The sequence below is a fragment of the Aedes aegypti genome, chromosome 2 (assembly GCF_002204515.2).
Source record: "Aedes aegypti strain LVP_AGWG chromosome 2, AaegL5.0 Primary Assembly, whole genome shotgun sequence".
In the NCBI taxonomy this organism is placed as follows: Eukaryota; Metazoa; Arthropoda; class Insecta; order Diptera; family Culicidae; genus Aedes; species Aedes aegypti.
In genome coordinates this window covers 1,348,440-1,370,779 of record NC_035108.1, presented here as the reverse complement: position 1 = coordinate 1,370,779, position 22,340 = coordinate 1,348,440, and the positions used below count along the sequence as shown (strand labels likewise).

At 35.5% G+C, this 22,340-nt stretch overlaps 1 protein-coding gene across 4 annotated transcripts in view; it reads left to right on the top strand.

The window, feature by feature from the left end:
- Positions 1-264: 264 nt before the first annotated feature.
- LOC5566115 (venom carboxylesterase-6) overlaps positions 265-22,340 on the top strand; it is a 48,125-nt gene continuing 26,049 nt past the window's right edge. The window contains exon 1 of one of the 4 annotated variants that reach the window (XM_021839740.1): positions 265-336. The gene's annotated coding sequence lies outside the window, so the exon portion shown is untranslated. Of the gene's footprint in view, positions 362-411; positions 431-479; positions 601-22,340 lie in introns of those variants that run through there. The other 3 variants (XM_001650430.3, XM_021839739.1, XM_021839738.1) reach the window with 3 other exon arrangements.

Here is a 22,340-nt window from a genome sequence, read left to right as displayed (position 1 = left end):
AGATTGCATTGGTACGCGATGTCGGAGGGTTCTGAAAATAGTGAAACGTGAAAATTCAGTTCATGTTTTTGGCGCTATTTTCTTTATCTTGTATGTGCATTGGTTTGCATTAAAAAGCGGGTCGCAGTAGGCCTATACTGTGGTGTCCTCCAGAGAAAGAGAAAAAGATAGCGCGTTGGATAAAATGAGATATATGCAGTTAACTTTTTTGCCGACCATGTGATGGTTACACGCAGTAAGGATTTGCAATGCAGTCGTATAAAAGACAACGCACGGAGTGCATTCGAATGCATATTGGTGCAATCAAGCGTGCAGTTTGCAGTTGATCGAGTATCCGTGGGTTTCTTTCTTCTTCCGTTTTGTGAGTGCCGATCATTGAAAGTGAAAGTGCAGTACTGAAGTGTGGGAATAGTGAAGTTTCTGTAGGACAGTATGTTCAGGGAATAGGGAATGAATTCGACCTCTCTTGATTTAGCAATCGCTCCAGCTTGTGGAATAGACGGTTCTCAACCGGAATTGTTCATTGATAGTTTCGAAAGTTTCAACACGATTTCATTTTTAAATTTCGGAAGAGAAATACGTTCGGATTATCAAACGCGGGTACGGTTCAGAAAAGTGAAAGTATTTTGTTCCTGCCTATGCAATCCAGATGCACCGTTTTTTTACAAGCAGTTCAAAATACTATTTTTGCAAATTCAAGCTGGAATAGCAAGTCCAGCGATGCTACAGAGCGGTTCCATTTGAATTCGAATGTCGGTTTACTTTTGTATTTTTTTATTTGACTGAAATTTGGCATATGCTTTCTTCATACCCAAAAATGCCTTTTTGCATCATCGGTTCGCCATTTTTACCCTAGCGTTACTTTTGAGAAGGGCCTAAGAAAAAAAGCCTTAACATTTTTCAAAAAAATAAAACTCAGAAACTATTTGTCTGATCGGTTTGGTGTCTTCCGCAAAGTCTTAGGTTCTTATTGGAACTATCTGGAAAAAATATACACTGTAAAAAAAAATTTTGAATTTTTTTTTCATTTTGAAAAAAGCTTTATATTTTATTTATAAATCCATATTCTCAAAAATCGTTTTTTTGATTTTTTTTATATTTTAAAGTGGATAAAAAATGGAGTCTTTTGCACAGTGGGTCAAGATGAAGACATCGTTGACAAAAAAGTTATGATTTTTTTTTTAAAAGGTTGATTTTTTAATATGATCTAAATAAGCTTTTTGAATGCTTTTCGACCCGATTTTTTGAAAGTACGCACAATTTGGAACAAAAAAGGTATACGAGAAAGTTTTGCTAATTGCTATCGTGTCCGAGATATAGCGAATTTAAAATTAAAATTACTGAAAATTCACAACTTTTGGTTGTTTTCGGATGTTTTTCGAGTTGATACAATAAAGAATATTCTTTTCTGAAAGAATTTTATTTCATGTTCTTATACAATGATGGAGCGTCCTATTTTGATACAGATTTCTTACTTTTTCATAATGTTTACAATTTTTTTACTATCATTACAGTTTGAAAATTGCCTAACTTCTATTTTATCTACGGAAACTGGAATAAATGAATGGTATTTTTGTGTTCCTTGAATAGTTATTGCTTTCGAATATTGTTCATTAAGCTGCTCCTTGATATGATCATACTCTGTTGTAGTTGCATAAGAAAAGAAAATTTGTAGCCATGCGTTTTATTGTTCCCCCTAATGCATCGCAGGGCCCTTTGGATAGGGACAGGCTTCTAATGTCTCCTTACCAGAAACATTCAAGTTTGAGTTCGTTGATTCTATTGAAGTTGCTGACGTTGCTTCCAATGACTCCTGACTAGGAATATTCATATTGGAATCCGTTGACTGTATTGAAGTTGCTGATGCTGATGCTTTTATTGTTTCCTCTTCCATGTAAACATCTTCCTCTTCACTACTTGATAAGTTTATAATGCTGTTCTTTTGACCAATTGTAAACGACACGAATCGCAAATTTTAAATTGTTTATTAAGCTGATTTTCATCTGCAAAACCTAGTTCAACTAATTTGGCAATATTGTTTTCCGTAAGATTTCGGTAACTTTTTGAACACTTTTTTTAAAACACATTTACACAACCTTTGTTGATGGTGTTCATTTTATACTTCATTGTTCTAAGTTAACTTTTTCTTTTCACTTGATTATCACTTGCTTGTTTACCACTTGCTTGTGTCTTTGCTGCATCAACTCTTATTTATACCAACATGGGTACTTGAATCAACTATCAGGTACGTTTCTGTCCGACCACAAAAATATACCAACGTGCTGTACTTTAAGAAAACATCAGGTATATTTGTGTGAGACAACTGGGCACGTTACTCCTCTACTCATAAAGCTTTTGTTTTAGAATGGAAATATTTCATTTTCTTTAATCGATATAAATGCATTTCACGTATTGATTGCTTTATATTCGTTATTTTGTTATTTTTTAACTTTTAACAATTTGTTCCATATATTCTTGATAATTTAATATCAAAATATCACAATGTTGAATGTTAAAGTTGTGTTTCGTTAAAATAATAAATAAATCATTTTTACAGGGCACATTTTTTTTATTTCGCCTCATACCATGAAAAATTACCAAATCAATATTTTTTCAAACATTTTAATAAAAAATTATCTGCTCTTTCAGACAATGAACAAATTTCTAGGCTTATGAGCCATGAAAAACATTTGAAAATGACCGAAAATTTAAAATTATATCATATTATTATATCAGTATTAAAATCGCTGTATCTTTAAAACGGTAAAAGTTAACCTTATTCTCCCGTATACCTTTTTTGTTGTAAATTTTGCGTATTTTCATAAAATCGAGTTGAATTTTCAAAAATTCACCTTATTTCAAAAAAATCATAACTTTTTTGTCCATGATTTCTCCATCTTGACCTACTGTGCAAGAGACTCCATTTTTTGTCTACTTTAACATATAAAAAAATACAAAAAATCAAAATTACGATTTTTGAGAAAATTTTTAGGCTTTATTTTCGAAATATAAAAAACTACAACATATTTTTTTACAGTGTATTTTTTTCAGATAGTCCCAACAATAACCTAAAACTTTGCGCAAGGCACCAAACTGATCGGACAAACCGTTTCTATGTCATATATTTTTTTAAATTTATTAAGGATTTTTTTCTTAGGCCTTTCTCAAAAGTAAGGATAGAGTCCAAATGGCGAACCGATGATGCAAAAAGGCGTTGTTGGGCATAAAGAAAGCATGTGCAAAATTTCATCCAAATCAAAAAATATAAAATTGAAATTTGGGAAAAAAAAGTCGTTATTTTCTGTGGAACCGCTCTATAATAAACAGTATCAGTCACATAAAACGCATAGTGAAGGATTTGCATTAGATAGCTGTATCTCTACTGTTTCACAACCAATTCTTTCCCCTTTTCTATGACGAACTACCATTTTGATTCATATTACGGTCACTTAAGGCCTCAGACGAGTAAAACTGATCAAAAGGCATATAAAATAAATCAGTTTGTATGATTACTCCGCATTGAATTATTTTAAATAAATACAAATGTGTTCCTTACTTCTGCCTTCAATTCCGGACACTGTGATTCAAATTCCGGACAGCTCATGAAAACCATAAATCGGGAAGTCAAATTATCAATTGAAATCGCTAAACCACTAAACAGACGTCAAATGCAGTTCGGCATTGTAAATTTTCATAGATATCTTTTAAAATTGCTAATTAAAACAACCTACAAAAGTGCGAACTTATGAACGGCAGAAATTGAAACATTTCGTGTGAAATGTTTCCCATACAAAGACAAGTGTCCGGAATTAAAAGCTGCCCGTAATATGAGTCAAAACGGTACTCGTTGCGTTATATTTTGAGAACTATTATAAAAGTTGTATGAAAACAGTTGACTAAAAAGTTATAATATGATGATATGGAGAATTGATAAATAAGCACCAAGATATGAAATGATGTAGTAGAAAAGCTACACTTTGGTCGCATTAGTTCAGTGAGTCATGGTTGTGAGGAAATTTTCTCGACTTCCCTGGGCATATAATATTTTCGTACCTGGCACTCGATATACACATGAAGAAATGGTCAATTGGCAAAGAAAGCTCTCAGTCAATAATTATGGAAGTGTTCATAAGAACACTAAGCTGAGAAGCCGTCTCTGTCCCAGTTGAAACGTTATGTGTTTTTCCTAACATTTGCTTCTAAGAAAAAGTAATTTCGACCATTACAGTTTTAAACGAATGTCAAAATTCTTTTTTAGTACTAAAGTGAACAAAATCAATTCTTCTTTTAACTCTGCTTTCAATAACTACTTTCGCCAAACGTTTGGGTTTGTTTATTGATGAAGCCAATCATTGGAAAATATGTAGATAGCTGATATCGATTTAATATTAAGGCGAAGTAGGCCGTCATTGAAATTTGTACGCGTCGTTGATGATTGTTGCTAATTCATCTCACGATTTCGTATCAAAGAAAATCAGTTGGTTTTACACTGACTCAGCTGAAAAAGTATCAGCATACTTCATGCATGTTAGCGCGTACTGTGATACTTTTTCAAGTCAATATAAACTAGCAAGACTGAGTTTTATCACTTTGAAATGCAAGCTGAAAAATCATCACTGTTGCCGAAACGAATGACGGGCTACTAAGCCTTAATTTTTATAATTTCATCTTATGGGACTGATTTGCGGTTCACAACCATTTACAATTACCCGTTTGGAATGTGCATTTAATTAATTTAGAATAGACAAAAATGAAAATAAAACAAACTGTTTCTGCCCTCCAAGTATTGAGAATATATTGGAGCAATTCTCGCTGAAACCAGGCCGCCATCGGCACCCGTCGTTAGAATTCCAATTGTATGTCACTGATCGCTAGTTGTCGATAAAACTTAAGGGTGGCCCTTTCTGTTTTCTCAAATTGGCGGACCCCTCGTACGCCAGCTATCTGAACAGTTTGCGAAAAAGCTAATTTTTCGATAAATCTTGGGTATTTCTTCACGTGATATGTCTCATATTTCACTTGGAACACATAGCAAACTTAGTGGCATCGTATAGAGAAAGGATATAGGTTTCATTTAAAATTCGAAAAATTTTGGCGGCCATTGTGAATTTGGCCGCCATTTTGAATATTGTTGAAAAAAACGTTTTTCCACCATTAGCGCACCGCTAGTTTTGAATTTTGAGATCACCATCAGAAAGCTGAGGAAAAATTCCGTAAGATAGGCTACACAAACTAGGTGAGCAAAGGTATTTACCCTATGATATGAACGATTTTCTAAATCATGTTTTACTATTTTGACGTATATGGCGAGTGCAATCAAAGCAAACATCATTTTTTTTGTACAACAGAAAAAAAAGTTATCAATCGTTGGTGTATTATTCGGATTTGATGAAGAGTAGGAGTATTATTTTGAGTGAAAAAATCTAGCGGCCATCTTGGATTTTGAAGCCATCTTGGTTTTAAGTACTAGAATGAGTTTTCACCTTGTTAGCACTCAACATGTTGAATTTTAATGCTACCGTCAAACTTACGCTTCTTCTTGTTCTTCTTTTTCCTGACGTTACGTCCCAACTGGAACAGAACCAGCCCCTCAGCTTAACTAGCTTTAAAACCAAATTATAAAATAGGATTTTTCAACGCTTATTTGCTACCTGAATGATTCTTCTGCAAAACCTCGAGTTGAAAAATAGCATTCATTCTTTCATTAATTTGGTCTAAAACCATTGATAGAAATGAACAATCAGTTGAACAGCTGAGATAATATAAGAAAGATAGAATCTGATTGTTTTGTTTTTTGTAACGGAGGCCCCATAATTCAACATGATAAGCGCTGAGATGGTACAAAATCATTAAACTGCTAAAAACCAAGATGGCCGCCAGATTTTGAAACCTCGAAATGATACACCAGCGTTTCGGCATTACGTCCACTTTAGAACAAAACCTGCTTCACATCTTTTAATTTCGCTATTTTTCACATGCATGTTGAGCGGTACTAAAAACGATACTTTATGGCTCAGAAAAAATGTGTTTTGCTTCAAAATTTAAGATTTCCATTCTAAATTAAAAGCCAGTTCGCGAGAGCCGCAACCCCTTCTTGTATCTATGTTCTTTGATCAGGCTGAAATTTTCAGGAATTGTTCTACTATATAAAAGAAGATGTTTTGCAAAATTTTAGATTTTTATGTTAGGGGGAAGTGGGACAAAATGATCCCCAATGATTTCATGTCACTAAACATGCAAAATTACAAAAACTGATATAACTATAGTAAAACTGCACGGATTATGTTGAAATTTGGCATGATTATTCTATGTTATATAAACTTTAAGATAAGCATGGTATATGAATTTTAAAAGTACTTCAAATCGAGAAAAACAAGTTTTTCATAAAAAAAAATTAGTAATTTTCAAATCGATTTTTTTTTACCAATCGAACTAGCTCAAAAAACAAAATATGACGTTTTGTAGGGCAACTCATGGGCTTTCATTAGAGGTGTAATCCAAATATGCCATTTCAAAATTTTTCAAAAAAATATAGTGTAACGTTAAGTAATCATGCCAAATTTCATACAAATTCGTGAATTTTTACTTTAGTCATTATAGCAGTTGATTTTGTATTATTTTATATATTAAATCATAAGTGGTTATTTTGTACCACTTCCCCCTAATATAAAAAAACTAAAATTTTGCGAAATATCTTTTAAAGAAAAACAACTCCTGTAAATTTCAGCTCGATCGGAGAACATTAATACAACCACTGTAGACAAGGCGGTTGCGGTTCTCGCAAAATGGCTCAAGTTCAAACACTATCCCGAAAAAAAATTTTTTTTTTCGAAAATTTTTGAAATGGCATATCTGGATTACACCTCAAATGAAAGCCCATGTGTTGCCCTACAAAACGTCATATTTAGTTTTTTGAGCTAGTTCGATTGGTATAAAAAAAAAAAGATTTGAAAATTACTAAATTTTTTGAAGTACTTTTAAAATTCATATACCATGCTTATCTCAAATTTTATATAACGTAGAATAATCATGCCAAATTTCAACATAATCCGTGCAGTTTTACTATAGTTATATCAGTTTTTGTGATTTTGCATGTTTAGTGACATGAAATCATTGGGGGTCATTTTGTCCCACTTACTCCTAATATAATAATCTAAAATTTTGCAAAACATCTTCTTTTATACAGTAGAACAATCCCTGAAAATTTCAGCCTGATATGAGAACATCAATACAACTTCCCTTGGAAAAGGGGTTGCGGTTTTCGCGAACTGGCTCCTAGTGAATTTTTGTCAATGTTTTACGTTAAAACTACAGATATTACCACAAGACTTACTAATGTCCCGACGTGCAATCTTTAAACTTCATTCAATGAACAACAATGCATATTGTTTGATACAATCAATGTTTTTGGACGGTTTTCATTCATTGAATTTATTTATTCATTATTACTGAAATGCATTATAAAAGAAAATTCCTGCTTAATAACCTGTATTTTAACTTTTACAGCTGAGTATCAGGCTCAGTTTCGGTAGGGACGTAACGTCAGGAAAAAGAAGAATAATAATAAGAAGAGTATACGTAACCTTGTTTTTATTGGTAACCTCTAAATTCGACATGCTGAGTGTTATCAAGGTGAAATATTCATTCTTCTACTTAAAACCAAGATGGCCGTCAGATTTTATCACTCAAAATGATATTCTTTACTCGACTCGAAAAAAACACCAACGGTTGAAAACTTGTTTCTTTGTTGTACAAATAATGATGTTTATATTGATTGCACACGCCGATTCTATGACATTTCCCGGAAAACCATTTCCCGGAATGCCGTTTCCCGGAAATCATTTCCCGGAATGACCCATTTCCCGGAAACCCATTTCCCGGAATACCAATTCCCGGAATGTACTAAAAATAAACTTTCGCGGATCCTGAAAATTCGTGGCGATTAACGAACAAGACCGTAGCTAAGTATAGCAGGTTCCAATCCCGCCATTCGAGGGTTTTTAGGATTGGAACTACTTTTGAGGGCATAGAGTTTCTTCGTCAATTGACTACGAATAGAGTAGTGTGTGGTCTTCCGATTCCATGGCATGCTCTTGCAGGGCGAGCGACGGAATCAAGACCAATCGTTTTCGGTCCGCGTGGCGCGAGTGCGAAAAGAGATTCACGTTAATAGTGTGTGGTCTTCCGATTCCATGGCATGCTCTTGCAGGGTATGCGATGGAATCAAGACCAATCGTTTTCGGTCCGCGTGGCGCGAGTGCGAAAAGAGATTCGCGTTAGTAGTGTGTGGTCTTCCGATTCCATGGCATGCTCTTGCAGGGCGAGCGACGGAATCAAGACCAATCGTTATCGGTCCGCGTGGCGCGAGTGCGAAAAGAGATTCGCGTTAGTAATGTGTCGTCTTCCGATTCCATGGCATGCTCTTGCAGGGTGAGCTATGGAATCAAGACCAATCGTTTTCGGTCCGCGTGGCGCGAGTGCGAAAAGAGATTCGCGTTAGTAGTATGTGGTCTTCCGATTCCACGGCATGCTCCTGCAGGGCGAGCGACGGAATCCAGACTAATTGTTTCGGTCCGCGTGGCGCGAGTGCGAAAAAAGATTCGCGTTTCTCAGTTAGTGTGTATGCTTCAAATAAAGCTGAAAATTGTGGCTGCTCAATCAAGGATGAAGGATCAATTGGTGAGCTCGTTTCATGCTTTTTTAATCTATAAAATATGTATGACCGCACATTTAATCGTTACAACGGTGGGACATAAATATGATTATTCAACAAACTATGAATGGCTCGTCACTGTAAGTGTCGGCATAAACTCTAATTCATTTTTTTATATATAAAATCCCTTGCCTTTTACCTTATGAAAAAACCTTTGAATGGTTCGGTCTGTTTGCCTGTGCTAGAAGTATAGACTAGCAAAACGTTAATTTTATTCAAAACACTTTGAATGGTTCGCCTTTGTAAGTGTCGGCATAAGAATATTATGTGATGGTCCAGCCAATCGATTTATAAAATATTGTTACACATGCTTTCGTCCTAATAGCTGTAGGAATGTTGCTTTTAGCTATTTGTTCAACAAACTTTGAATGGTTCGTCACTTCAAGTAACGACGTTATTTACTCCTATTTGGAAATTTTCCATGTCAATTGAATATATTATATTCCTAAGCATGTTAACAAATAATCGTTTACCATGGTCTAATCAGGTCCGTCACACTCGGGCTCGGATTGAGTGCCACTTCTGGTGCTGCGTTTGGTCCCTCGGTAGTGCAACAGGTGCCCAAGTTTGACAGATCGCAGTGCACTTTTCGCGGCATTCTGGATTGCCTTGTGAACCATGAAGTTTTGAGCAACTGCAGGGGACATGGAGGTCTTTAATTTGTCTTTGGTCTAATCGCTTATCAAAGTGAATCCTGTGACCCAACGATCCTCTCCATTAACAACCATCCCTTCCAGTAATCTTTGTGGAGATGCAGAGGAAAACACGGTCTCCAAATAGCAAAGGTTACAAACTAACATTCCTTCCCTCAATCCCACCTGACTGCAAGGACGTGGCCGGCGCCGTTATTGACCATGTATAAATAGAGGCACTGAATTATGCACACTGAAGAAGATTATGGCCAATCCCAGCCAAACTTCTAGTTGATTCTTTGTGCATCTTCACTGACTTTGGTCAATCACGGAATAGCAACCATTGATATGTGTAGTCAGTCTAAGCTAAGCTAAGCTAAGCTAAGCATAGAGTTTCTTCGTCAATTGACTACGAATATTCCCAGTTAATAACTGTGGGAGTGCTAATATGAACATAGAGCCGAGAAGCAGTTGAAACGTCATGCTAGAAAGAAAAACAAGAAGATGATACCTGAAACATTATCACATCATAAAGTTTAAGCTAGTGTCTCATTCCAAAGGTACGGAAGGAGTTAAAGGAAGCGTCACAAGCCTTATCAAATTGACAAGAAGACAGTTGGTCCAATATGTCAAAATTGTGCGTAACATAATATAGTCCAGGATTGCAAAAGGTCATGGAATTCATGATACAGTGACCAAGCAGAGCAAATCGCAATCATCGAAGCCAGTGGAATTCAGTCTATCGGTGCTGTAGGCAAAATGCCTAGAATGTAGTAAAACACCCGTTACTAAAGGGAACCCAAAACTATTGTAGAAAAAATGTTATATTTTCCGGAGAATTTCCCGCATTTACAGCCTTTGATGACAAATTTAGATCAATGATTTAGAAAATTCATTAGACAAATGATTTAGAAAATTCATGCACCCAAAATAGGCTACGTGACTCGAAAGAACAGCCTATGTATGTAAAAAGGGCAATTATCCAATGAAATTGTAAACAGTGGGGACAATAATAATTACACCAGAATAACACGAAAATGGACCGGGCAAAAACTTTTTCACAGGCTGCACAAAAAATGGTATAGAGGCTTAAAATGTCTTGAGATATTTAGTCTTAAAGTAAGTCTACAGCAGGAAACCTTTCGAAGGGAAATGAAATCTAGAAAATTGGTCTACATGATATATAAATAGACTTATCAAGTTTGCAATCAGATTGATTGAAAAAAAAACCTAACTGTTATAAATTAAGATCCATTAAAAAAAAACTGAAAATATGGTGGGTAGCATCATGTTTATATATTTTTTTCAAATTATTTCAGAATTACTTTTGCGAATATTTTTTCACAGCTTCCGCAGGAATATGTTTAATTAATATGCTACTAAATTAGCCGGTAAAACTGCTTTCCAGTCAAATATCAAATCTAGGGACAAAAGCTAAAATCACGTTGCCTGTTGCTAAACTTAGTTTTATTCAACATAAAAAATGAGGATGCAATTAAGCATTAAAATATCAATGAAATATTACCGCCATGCGGGGTGACATTGGGTATAGGGGTGACTTAAATCATTCTTTTTTATGCATTTCGTGGCTGGTATGAACGTCGAAAAACTAATCTATGACAATTTAGTAGTTCTTTATAAAGTATTCTTAGAGTTTGCCACATAGATTTCATGGTTCTGGTATTACTTTGCTTTAACACATGCAATAGAACCGGAATTTCTTGTTTTATTTATCATTTAGTAACTTTCCGGGAAATGGATTATTCCGGGAAATGGGTCATTCCGGGAAGTGTCTTTCCGGGAAATGGGGTATCCGGGAAATGATTTCCGGGAAACGTCTTTCCGGGAAATGGTATAGAACCGCACACGCCATATACGTCAAAATCGTATAACATGATTTAGAAAATCATTCATTTGATAGGGTAAATACCATTGCTCTTCTAGTTTCTGTAGCCTATCTTACGCAATTTTTCCTCAGCTTTCTGATGGTGATCGCAGAATTCAAAACTAGCGGTGCGCTAATGGTGTAAAAACGAATTTTATAACAAAATTCAAAATGGCGGCCAAATTCAAAATGGCCGTCAATATGTTTTCAAGTTTAAATGAAACCTATATCCTTTCTCTATACGATGTCACTAAGTTTGCTATGTGTTCCAAGCGAAATATGAGACATATCACGTGAAAAAATACCCAAGATTTATCAAAAAAAGAGCTTTTTCGCAAACTGTTCAGCTAGCTGGCGTACGAGGGGTCCGCCAATTTGAGAAAACAGAAAGGACCACCCTTAAGTTTTATCGAAAACTAGCCACTGATCGCTAGTTAAATTGGAATTCTGACGATGGGTGCCGATGGTGGCCTGATTTCAGCGAGAATTGCTCATTGAAGTTTTTATATCAGTAGCTGTGAATAATAAAAGGATTCACATGATGCTGCTGATCATGAATAATTAAGAGAACGAGAAGTGTGATATTTTGTTTTATCTTGTTGTCAATCCGTGATTGAGTTACAAATTCTTTTCTCAATGAATTCTTTGAGAAGTTGGAATATTTTAATGATTCAAGGAAAGTAATACGTCTTAATATATGTAGGAGAATTTCTGAACAGTTGCATTGAAGCAATTCTTAAAAGAATTCGAATAAGCCTCTTTGAAACCTCTTTGATATTTTATTGGTTGAATAGTTAGAGTGATAATTTAAGCCTCATCGGAACCTGGTCAAAATTCGTTACATATTGATCTATTGCATAGAGTCGACTTATTTATGCAAAAAGCTATTAAGGTATTTATCCAAAATTTCTCGAAATTGTTCGATTCCTATGAGGAAATAATATTACGGTGTTTTCTCAAATGTAGCGCGTCGTTCCCTCGGAGGAAAACCGCGTGAAGCTTTGTCAATAACCATTTGGAACCGAAGTAATTGTTTATTTCCAAGTAAAACGGGGTAAACCTTCGTTATCTGTACTTTATTTGCCGGTCATTGAGGTCGATGTCCAGTGTCAGAGCACAATTAAGCTGTGAATGATACGCCTAATGAATTCGCTTTACCGCATCGATAAGATATCCGCATGCTGCTATAAATAGTCAGTTCGTTTTAATCTGGAATCGAGCCCACCAAATGCATGATTTGGCTGACATCCTGGTGAATGATGAGATCGCAACCTACTGGCCGATAACGGAGAACTTGGGAAATCCCGTTGATTGCTATCTACACGTGCTTCATATCCGCATGACTAAATAAACCAATTTGTAGCCTAATTTTTGCCATGTGTTAAGACTGCTTAACATGCCAAATGAGGTAGAAGTACTGGTTTCGGCCATAGTCCCAATTGTACCCGTAGTGGATTGTAAATGCGGCAATTACGCGTGAAATATTTCGTATTTAGTAGAACACACTCCACATGGTCAAGCTACATTCATTTATTCATCCGAATTGATTAAACAAATAAAAGCTAGGGTAAGTGTTCCCTTAGTTGTGGGTGTTCCTATAGTTGCGATAGTGCCGTTTTCACTGATTTTATTGCATTAGCCACAGAACCGACACTGCCAATCGACGTATTGGCTTGTTGATACACGGAATAGTTGAAAAGAGCGTTCAAATTGATTTAAACTGATGAAAGATTACTAAAATTGCTAAAACTATTCTTGCTTGTACCAATTGTTGCGGTAAAGTGTTCCTATAGTGGAGGATCCCATAAGAAAATAACGGATACCGCAACTATAGGAACAAAAATTAAAAATTTACCGCAACTAAAGGAACAGTGTACCAATAGTGGAGGTATTATTTTTCACTGACATGCCGTGGATTACTACGATGAAATCATTTTTCTCATTAAGTCAATGGTCGTTACTTCCCGTTACAACATCAATATGTGCATTAATTGCACTTCTTTAATTAAGGTGGTTAAATGAAGTTAAATCGTGCTTAGTACCTCCACCATTGGTACCCTAAATCATTTTTTGCATAGCCATGAGGTGTTTGCCATTCTGTTACAGCCTACTTTTTATCAAAAGAATGAGTAACATGACGGCCTACTTTTCCTACCAATGAAAGCAGTACTGAACAGTGCTACTTTCTAGCGCTGTTTCACAACGATGCTGAAATGCAGCACTCTTTAGTTTTGTTTTGAAAATTGCCAAATTTATATCTCCCTAGAATTGCTCTGGATTTCTCAATGTTTTTGCCACCTAGCTTCTGATTCTACCTCAGTTGGACGATCAAAAATCGACTCAGAAGTTGGTTTTTGAGTGAAAATATCATCCTTCTGCAATTGTTTGCATAAATATCTATTACGATCAGTTCCAATATATCAGTTATAGTTCCTACATGATATGGGTTGAAAGCTTTCGTTTGGTATATTTAAAGTACATAAAGGCTTCCCATACATTGAACAAAATCTTAGGCTGGCCAAAACTGGTGCTTGTACCCTACTGTGATAGGAAAAAAAGTGGGGACCAAAGGTTCAGTCAGCTGGTTCTCAGCGACCTGTAAACTAATTTTTAATTCTATTCCAATCATCTTTGACCCATCGTGTTTACTTGATTCTGTTAATTTCACATGATATTGAATTGGTCATGTGATAATAACATTCCTGACTCACATTATTCTTGGGGAGATCTGAACACCGCTTGGTATCAGGTGTCAGAGAGCCGACTCCAGAAGCAAAAAGCTGCCGTTTCGGCAATTCTTGATGGAATGCATTTGTTTCAGTTCGAATAGAATCGTTCTTCTTCTTGGCATTAACGTCCTCCTTGGGACAGAGCCTGCTTCTTAGCTTAGTGTTCTTATTAGCACTTCCACAGTTATTAACTGAGAGCTTTCTTTGCCAAAGTTGCCATTTTCGCATTCGTATATCGTGTGGCAGGTACGATTAAACTCTATGCCCAAGGAAGTCAAGGAAATTTCCAATCCTGGACCGACCGGGAATCGAACCCAGACACCTTCAGCATGGCTTTGCCTTGTAGCCGCGGACTTTAACCACTCGGCTAAGGAAGGCCCCGAATGGAATCGTCTGATGTCTATTTTTGATCGATATTGGAATTTTCAGAAATTTCCACCGGTGTAATGTTATTCCCGTGCGCACGCTATGTCTAAACCAGACGATTATAAAAATCAAATGTACATCCGATTTTTTCTCGCTAGAGATCAGTATTTGATCCATTTTTTCATAATCAGAAGGTTTTAAAATATTCTATCAGGGAAATTTTGATTTTTTACACTTTTCAGCTTTTTTTCATAGTAAAACCCATCAAAACCTCGTTTTTCGTCGCATTTCAGCCCATAAAAAATGTATGGAAAAAAAATCACCGATAGAATATTTTAAAACCTTCCGATTATGAAAATATGGATCAAATACCGTTTTGATTCATGTTACGGACACTTAAGGCCTCAGTGCAGTATAACCGATTAAAAAGCATATAGAATGGAACATAATGTAGGATAGCTCTGCGTTATCATGCTTTCAAAACACTAAACTTTCGATTGGTGGGTGAAGATTCGGATTCCACAGCTTGGATTACCTAAAATAAACAGAAATTAATGATCTTTCCATGATTCTTATTCCGGACGCGACCTCACTTTTGTTTCATATTACGGACACTTTGTTTCAAATTCCGGACAACTCACTAAAAGCAAAACTAAAATAGTAAAATTATAAATTCAACTTTCCCATCTGTGAGAGTAACGTCAAAACTAGTGGCGCATTATAAATTTCCCATGGATTGCTATGAAGAATTCTTATTAAAACATGCCTGAAAGTTTAGAATTTTTGGATGTCAAATTTTAAAACATTTCAAGTGAACCCTTTCCCATACAAAGTAGAGTGTCCGGAATTAAAAGCTGTCCGGAATTTGAATCAGAACGGTACTGATCTCTGGCGAGAAAAAATACGATGTGCATTCGATTTTTATAATCGTCTGGTTCAGACATAGCGTGCGTGCGTCATTGGCTCAAGGCGGGAAAAATCTACCCCAAATTCATTTTCAACCAACTTTAACCTAACTAACTGATATCAAACTGAAATTTCAATTTGTTTTCATAGTTACGATTACGGACGTCATGTTATAACTAAATTAGTCAATGGGACCAGCTTGAACCCTGGGTATTATTTCGATTCTTTATGAGATCTCCGTGGAACCGGTCCCAATAAAAACGTTTTCATTTATATTTGTAAGTGGCAATTTTTTTGTATGAAACATTTTATTTTGGAAAAGCTGCGGAGCACGATTATTTCAAGGTTATTGGCCACTTATAGGATGCCGGTGCCATTGGTGGACTACCTAAGCTATAAAAAATCATAACAAAATAACAAAAAGCCCTAACAGAGATCTTTTGGCGTCAACAGAAAGATTTCAACCTCTACTATATGGGAAGAATATAAAAAGAGTGATAAAACTATTTTTTTTACATTAAATCGCTTGAGCCACTATTAGTACATGCGTTCCAGTAGTTGCGCTAGTGCTCCAGTAGTAGACGTTCGGGAATGGAATTTTAAACAAAATGATAAATTTTCACAGAGCTACACATTTTTCTCTTGGAACAGCAACTAACATCATGATCATCTCTAGGGCTTTTTTTCATTTGTATACATCCATTTTAAAAACTGCTTCCATCCGTTGATCCACTACTGGAACACGACGGCAACTACTGGTACAAAGGAGCAAATTTTTTGCATAAACTTAATTATTACCAAATATGACTTTTTGATAAAATAAAAAGATGAAATTTGGCGAATCTACTAAACTAGAGACGATCTATTGAGCTTGAGCTTGAGCTTGAGCTTGATTGGTCGCCCGTGGATGCACTCCAGTATCGCCAGATCAGCTGCACTTACACAAGGAACCAACCGAATGACTGCTTGGGACTAACAGGCATCCTCAGTGTATAAGTGCTGGTGATCTTCTATTTTTAGGCAACAATGGCACCTGCCACGTCAGAATGCAGACTAATGAGGGGAAGTGGGAGGAATTGATGATGCATTGAACTGACTCCCACGTAGACCGTATATGCCACTGCATCCACGTCAGTTCATGCGGGAGTGTATGGATTGGGGGAAAGGCATGGCAGAGAGGTTTGCTTTTGTGGTTAGCAGACTGCCTATGTATCAGGCGTAAGAAAGGCGTGCGCGTGGAAGTAGAAAGCGTTAGGGAAACGGTTTCTTGTCCGTCTCTGGTTCTAGCGTTTGCTAGAACCAACCCCGTCAACCTACTAAACTAGAGACGATCTATTCACCAAAAATAGCACATGTCGTTTTTATTGAAAAATGTACGTTTTATTTCATAGTCCAATCTACTGGTACATTACAACCATTGGTACCGGCACCCTAAATAAATTAATGATTGACAATATTCCCTAAGCTCGAATAATGTTGACTTATCTACGGGTGGTTCTAAGGATGTCTCATAAATAATCGAAAACATACCAAAGACCAAAGCTGGCCTCGGAATTATATGGTATCGGTACCGTAAAATGGGGTAACTTTGATAGTTTTTTCGAAGAAAACTTGACTATTTATGCATGGTGTTTCAAAAAGTTATAATTTATATTTTTAAAACAAGTACTGGTATCCTAACTATCGATTGCAGTTGATAGATTGCCAAAAGATTGATTCTGAATGGATATATAATTTTTCAAATAATCAAAAGTCGGTTTTCTGTTTTGGGATAACTTTGATAATTGAGTATAAATCGAACAAAATTGAATGCATTACGGGACAATTATAGGGCGTTGCATACCTCTAGGCGTTTAACGCTTCTGACTTATATTACAAAAATGATCTCAGTTTGTAAAAATGGTTTTCGCTAAGATATTTGAGACCAAATTCGTGTTCTACTACAACTAGTCAAGGATAAGTGACAAACTCATTATGACTTCATCAAATAGTGATTGTAGAACATATTGTTTGTGAGCGTTTCAAAAATGCTAAAATCTCATAAATTTTTAATTTTTGCATATAAATCCTCAAATGTACTTGATTCCAACGAAAAAAGCTTTGACATGAAGTGTCATACTAATACTCTCTTACTCGTTTTGCTTAACTGATCAACAGAAACATTGTTATTTCGTTTAGTTTGTTGTGGGTCTCGCACTATCAAAGTTACCCCGTTTTACGGTACTATAAAAACAATTTGAGTTAAAACCAGATTTATACTAATGAATCAAATGATTTTATTTTGGCTTATGTTGTGGTCCAACATTCATATCAAAAAAATTTTTTTATGAATTTTCGAAAAAAAAATTGGTGTGTTTAAGAAAAAGTCTTGTGTTTAACTTACAAATGCCTGGGTCTGATTCAACGTGTAACACAAAAAATTGTATATTTTATATTTTATACGATCACCATATAACAGAAGAAGAGCCATGGGACATTAAAATAATTTTGAACCTGTTTTAATGTCAACTACACGGAAAATAAAATACGCTACAAAAAAAAAATATTTTCAAAGGTATTGTAAAATCCCAAATTTTTCTTTTTGCCAAAAAATTGGTAACCAGAATAGGTTTCAAGAAATAATGAAAAAATGTAGGGATGTTCAGGATAGAGATGTTCAAAATGGGGTGTTTTCAAAAGCTTAGACAATTATTTACAAGACATCCATACAGCACTTTTTTGTAGGAGTAATATTTCAGTTACATATTCTTGAAAAATCGGGAGGATCTGATTGCCCAAATAAATTTTGGAAAAAATGAGTATGCAACGGGGCTTACAAAGTCAAGGTCTACACATCCAGAAAGTTTCATTCAAGTCTGAGAGAGTGCTGCCAACACCTGTTTGAGTTGGCGCGAAATACGTCAATACAATCCTTAAATGAAAATTTAGCCTTCATAGAGTTGCATATAAGGTTCTTACTATATATTCAAAGCATAATAGAGAAAAAAAATGCGTTATTTTCAAAAATCCTCTCAAAGAACAATAAAAAATCTTCAACATTGACAAAACATTGCTACAATGAAATCGCATGTTTGTATGTGTTATTTCCATGATATGTTATTCTGTGAATACCGATCGAAATCTTTGAAGAAAATCGGTTGTGGTAAATGTGGCGGGACTTGAATCTCCTGGATCGATTCCTACGGATATTTCAAGCTCAGTGGTTACCAAATTTTGCCAGATTCCTCTAAAAATTCCTTGGACGTTTCTTGGCTAATCTCATTTTTTTTTCGAATTATTGCAATTTGAATTTCTTAAGTAGATGAAAAAACCGAATTTAGTACTATACCATTTAATTCCACTAGAGTTTGTATCCTTTGACAAATAGTAACAAAACTTGTTATATAACAGTTTAAAATTCACAATTTATACATGTTCGGTTGTATTTTTCTAGCATTCCTGACTTAAAACCAAACACTTATAGAGCTAAAAAAGCGCAAAACATGGCGGCTTATACAACATCGTATAGGTGTCTCATAACAAAATCATAGAACTAAGATCTTGTTCAATCAACGATCTGTAAACGTACTCTCAACATAATGAAAGTAAAGATTATATATAAAATAGTAATTAGTCTAAATAAAGCTTTTTGACAGCAACACATACTAACATGCAACTTCTATATTTCAACTACATGCATATGTTATAATCGAGTACATTGCAAGTGATATAACTTTCAAAACACTTTTATAGTACAGCATAATGTATTAGTTGTAATGTAGCTATTTTCAAGTGATTTACCCTGCAGAAAACATTTGTACATCAAATTATACTCATAATCAATTCAACCACGTGCAAAGCTGAGTAAATTATAGGAAATAAAAGTATGTTTGGATTATTCATGGCTTCTTAAAACCATCAAATAATTCCGAGTGATGAAGTTCAAGATTCCTAATTATGTGTAAAATAAAATATAAAAATAAACATGGCATCATAATCATCAATGAGGGTCATGTTTCCAATCCGTTTCAAGATGTTTAGTGCAACTTTTGATTTTACTCTCCAAAAATTCATGCGCCATTAAAGTAATTAAAAACAGAAATGTAAAATCGCCAAAAATTTCTTATTTTTGTAAGATTTGTTTTGACCCACAAGAAAAACAATATGGCACGTAGCTTACAGTGCCGCTTGAAAATATTTAGAATAGTTCATGTGCATGAATTATATGTCTCAACTTATAATTCATTCCAATGATCTATAATTTATTCATTTTTATTATTTATTCCATATATAAAAGTCATGATCAAAATTATTGAATATCCAGATCGCATAACCAAAGTGAATACCTAAAGTTTTCAGCATTTCTTACTCGTTGTCATTGTTTTATATTTTTAGACGGTACTGTCATATGTGTCAATTCATTCAACACATAAAATTTTGAGAGGTTAAAAAATATTCATAGAAAACTTATAATATACGATAAAAATACTTCATAAAAGCATGTCTGCAAGCTACTCTCAAACAAGTTATTGTTTTGTTTTGCGATACTTATTATAACACCTTTACAACTCTATTACAGCTTCCTCTTCAGTGAATCAAAAACAATCAAACAAACGTCAAAATTTAATTTATTTGTAAATAACGCAGCAATAATTACGAACGCAGTGAGTAAAACGGCTCGAGTATTATCAAATTAATTTGCATTTAGAACGCGAAAACACTAATTACGGACCTTCAGTCGAATTTTAGGATGTGAAGTATATAGTAATTTTGAGGTTCTCTGTAAAAGGTAGATATTCAATGAATTAGAACGGAGCGGACTGCTGGAAATGAAATGGAACATAGTGATACAGAGGACAGTCATTCATATTCTATCCTCAATCTCGAGGGAAAGCTGTCTGTTACCAACGAAAAGCCATTGACGAACCAGAACGCTTGCCTATCGAATAGATACCGATGCCTTTGGAAAAAAAAACCGCCGCTTGTGTAGTACACTCCAATCCATTTTCAGTATGATCCAGTTTGCCAGCATCCACCAACTCCACCTTATAATAAAACTTTTGCAGGTGTTAGAATGTTCCCAAAAGATACACAACCATATTGTTATCTGTCGTTTTCCTACCGGATAATATTCTATCGCCATTGCGAGAAAGAGTCATCAGAATTTTTGAATTAAACACCGGCAAACGGGAGTGAGTAATAATTGTGCAGTTTATAGTCTATGTCCGTGGTCACCAAAGGCCGCACGAGATGTCTGTATCTCTTAAATCTGATAAGTTCCACATATTTTTTCTTTGTGAAGCTGTTCTACTCCCAAAGTTATTAAGAACATCAAACAAAACCATAGCATAAGCATAAGCATAAGCATAGATGACCGTACAATTCGTAGTTGCTACTCCGTGATTGACCAGAACAATCGAAGTTGCACAGGGAATTAATGAATGGGGCCTGGGACAAGCTTACCATTCTTCAATGTGCACAAATCGAGAGCTCAAATTTAAAAGTCAATAACGGCGCCGGCCACGTCCTTACGGTCATCGGGGAAGGGAAGGAATGTTAGTGTGACTACCGTTGTTACTAGAGACCGAGATCACCTCTGCATCTCCACGGTTGTCATGGAGAGGGTATTGGGTTAGTGGGATAAGGTAAAGATCTGGGAGTCACCAATGTTTGGTGATGTGATCCATGATATAATCACGCCTAACCGGATTCGTGAAATAATTCGATAATCGCATTAAACGCCGAACAAGTGTTCGTCACTCGCCCACGTAAGAGCAAGCGACGCGATCAATAGATCAAACACTACTAGCGATCCGCGGCGCTTTTTCATTTCTCTGAGCGAACGACGCGCGACAAGTTTGATCCTGCCCCCATCGCCCGCCCCCGCAGGAGCAAGCGTCAAGGTCGAAGGATCAAACACTACTAACGAACCGATCACTTTTTCACCGCTTCACTACCCGAGCAGAAGAAAATAACTTCTGAATACCAAACTAAGGTATTCCATACCAGATAATTTCCAATACTTACAACCTGAACGAGGTATGAATGAGCCCTGCATAAGAGGTAAAATACCTCAAATAATATCTCAAGCATATTCTACGAACACCAAACTGATAATTAGATCAGGTATTGTAATACCTCAATACTTGATGGATTTTCATATAAAAGTGAAATTTTTCAATAGTAGTTCAATACCTCCAGCAGACCTCAGTAGCTGTCTAATACCTCAATGAAGTATTTTTAATTGTTTTAAAAAATTTTTTCAATACCAAATCGAGGAATTGACAACTGAACAATACTTAATTTTGGTATGATACCAAAATATGGTATGCATAAGTTATTGGTGAGTTATTTGTTCCTCCTCGGGTACCGACGCGCGGCATGTTTGATCCTGCCCTCATCACCCGCTCCCGCAGGAGCAAGTGTCAAGGTCGAAGGATCAAACACTACTCATTAAGAACATCAAACAAAACCATTACAAAAACTATCCACTATCAGAAATAAAAATGGTTGAAAAAACAGGGTTTATGTCATAGATCATGGTGTTAAGAATAAGTTGAAACCCATTTGAAAATACATCTGTAAAGCTTATTGTTGTTTGATGGTTTACGGTGCGATATAAATCCTATATAAGTTATATTAATATACAATGAGTTATAATTTCACCTAGTCTATTTGTCCCATCTCGATTTGACGTTTGGGCAAAATATGTTTTTTGAATACTATTTTATAACTTTAAAATTACCAAAGTATTCTGGATTTCACCTATAAAACTCCTGTATAACAATATCTTCTGTTTACTGCCGAGAAAAATGTTTTCGGTGTTACTTGGGTACTAGACTCGACTGAATATCTTCACTGTATCCGCCATTGGCGGAATTCTCTTGAATCTCGTTTCATTTATGATAATAAATCTTCGAGCTGTTTAGTAGAATACCTATAAGTAGATGAAAACTGTAAGGCCGTCTTCAGTGTCGAGTCTAGTACACGACACTGGAGACGGCCTTACAGTTAAGGTCGAAATACACGTATCTGTCAAAGGATACAAACTCTAGGAATTAAATGGTATAGTACTAAATTCGGTTCTTTCATTTCATTTAATTAGTTAACATCTAAACAGATAACACTGA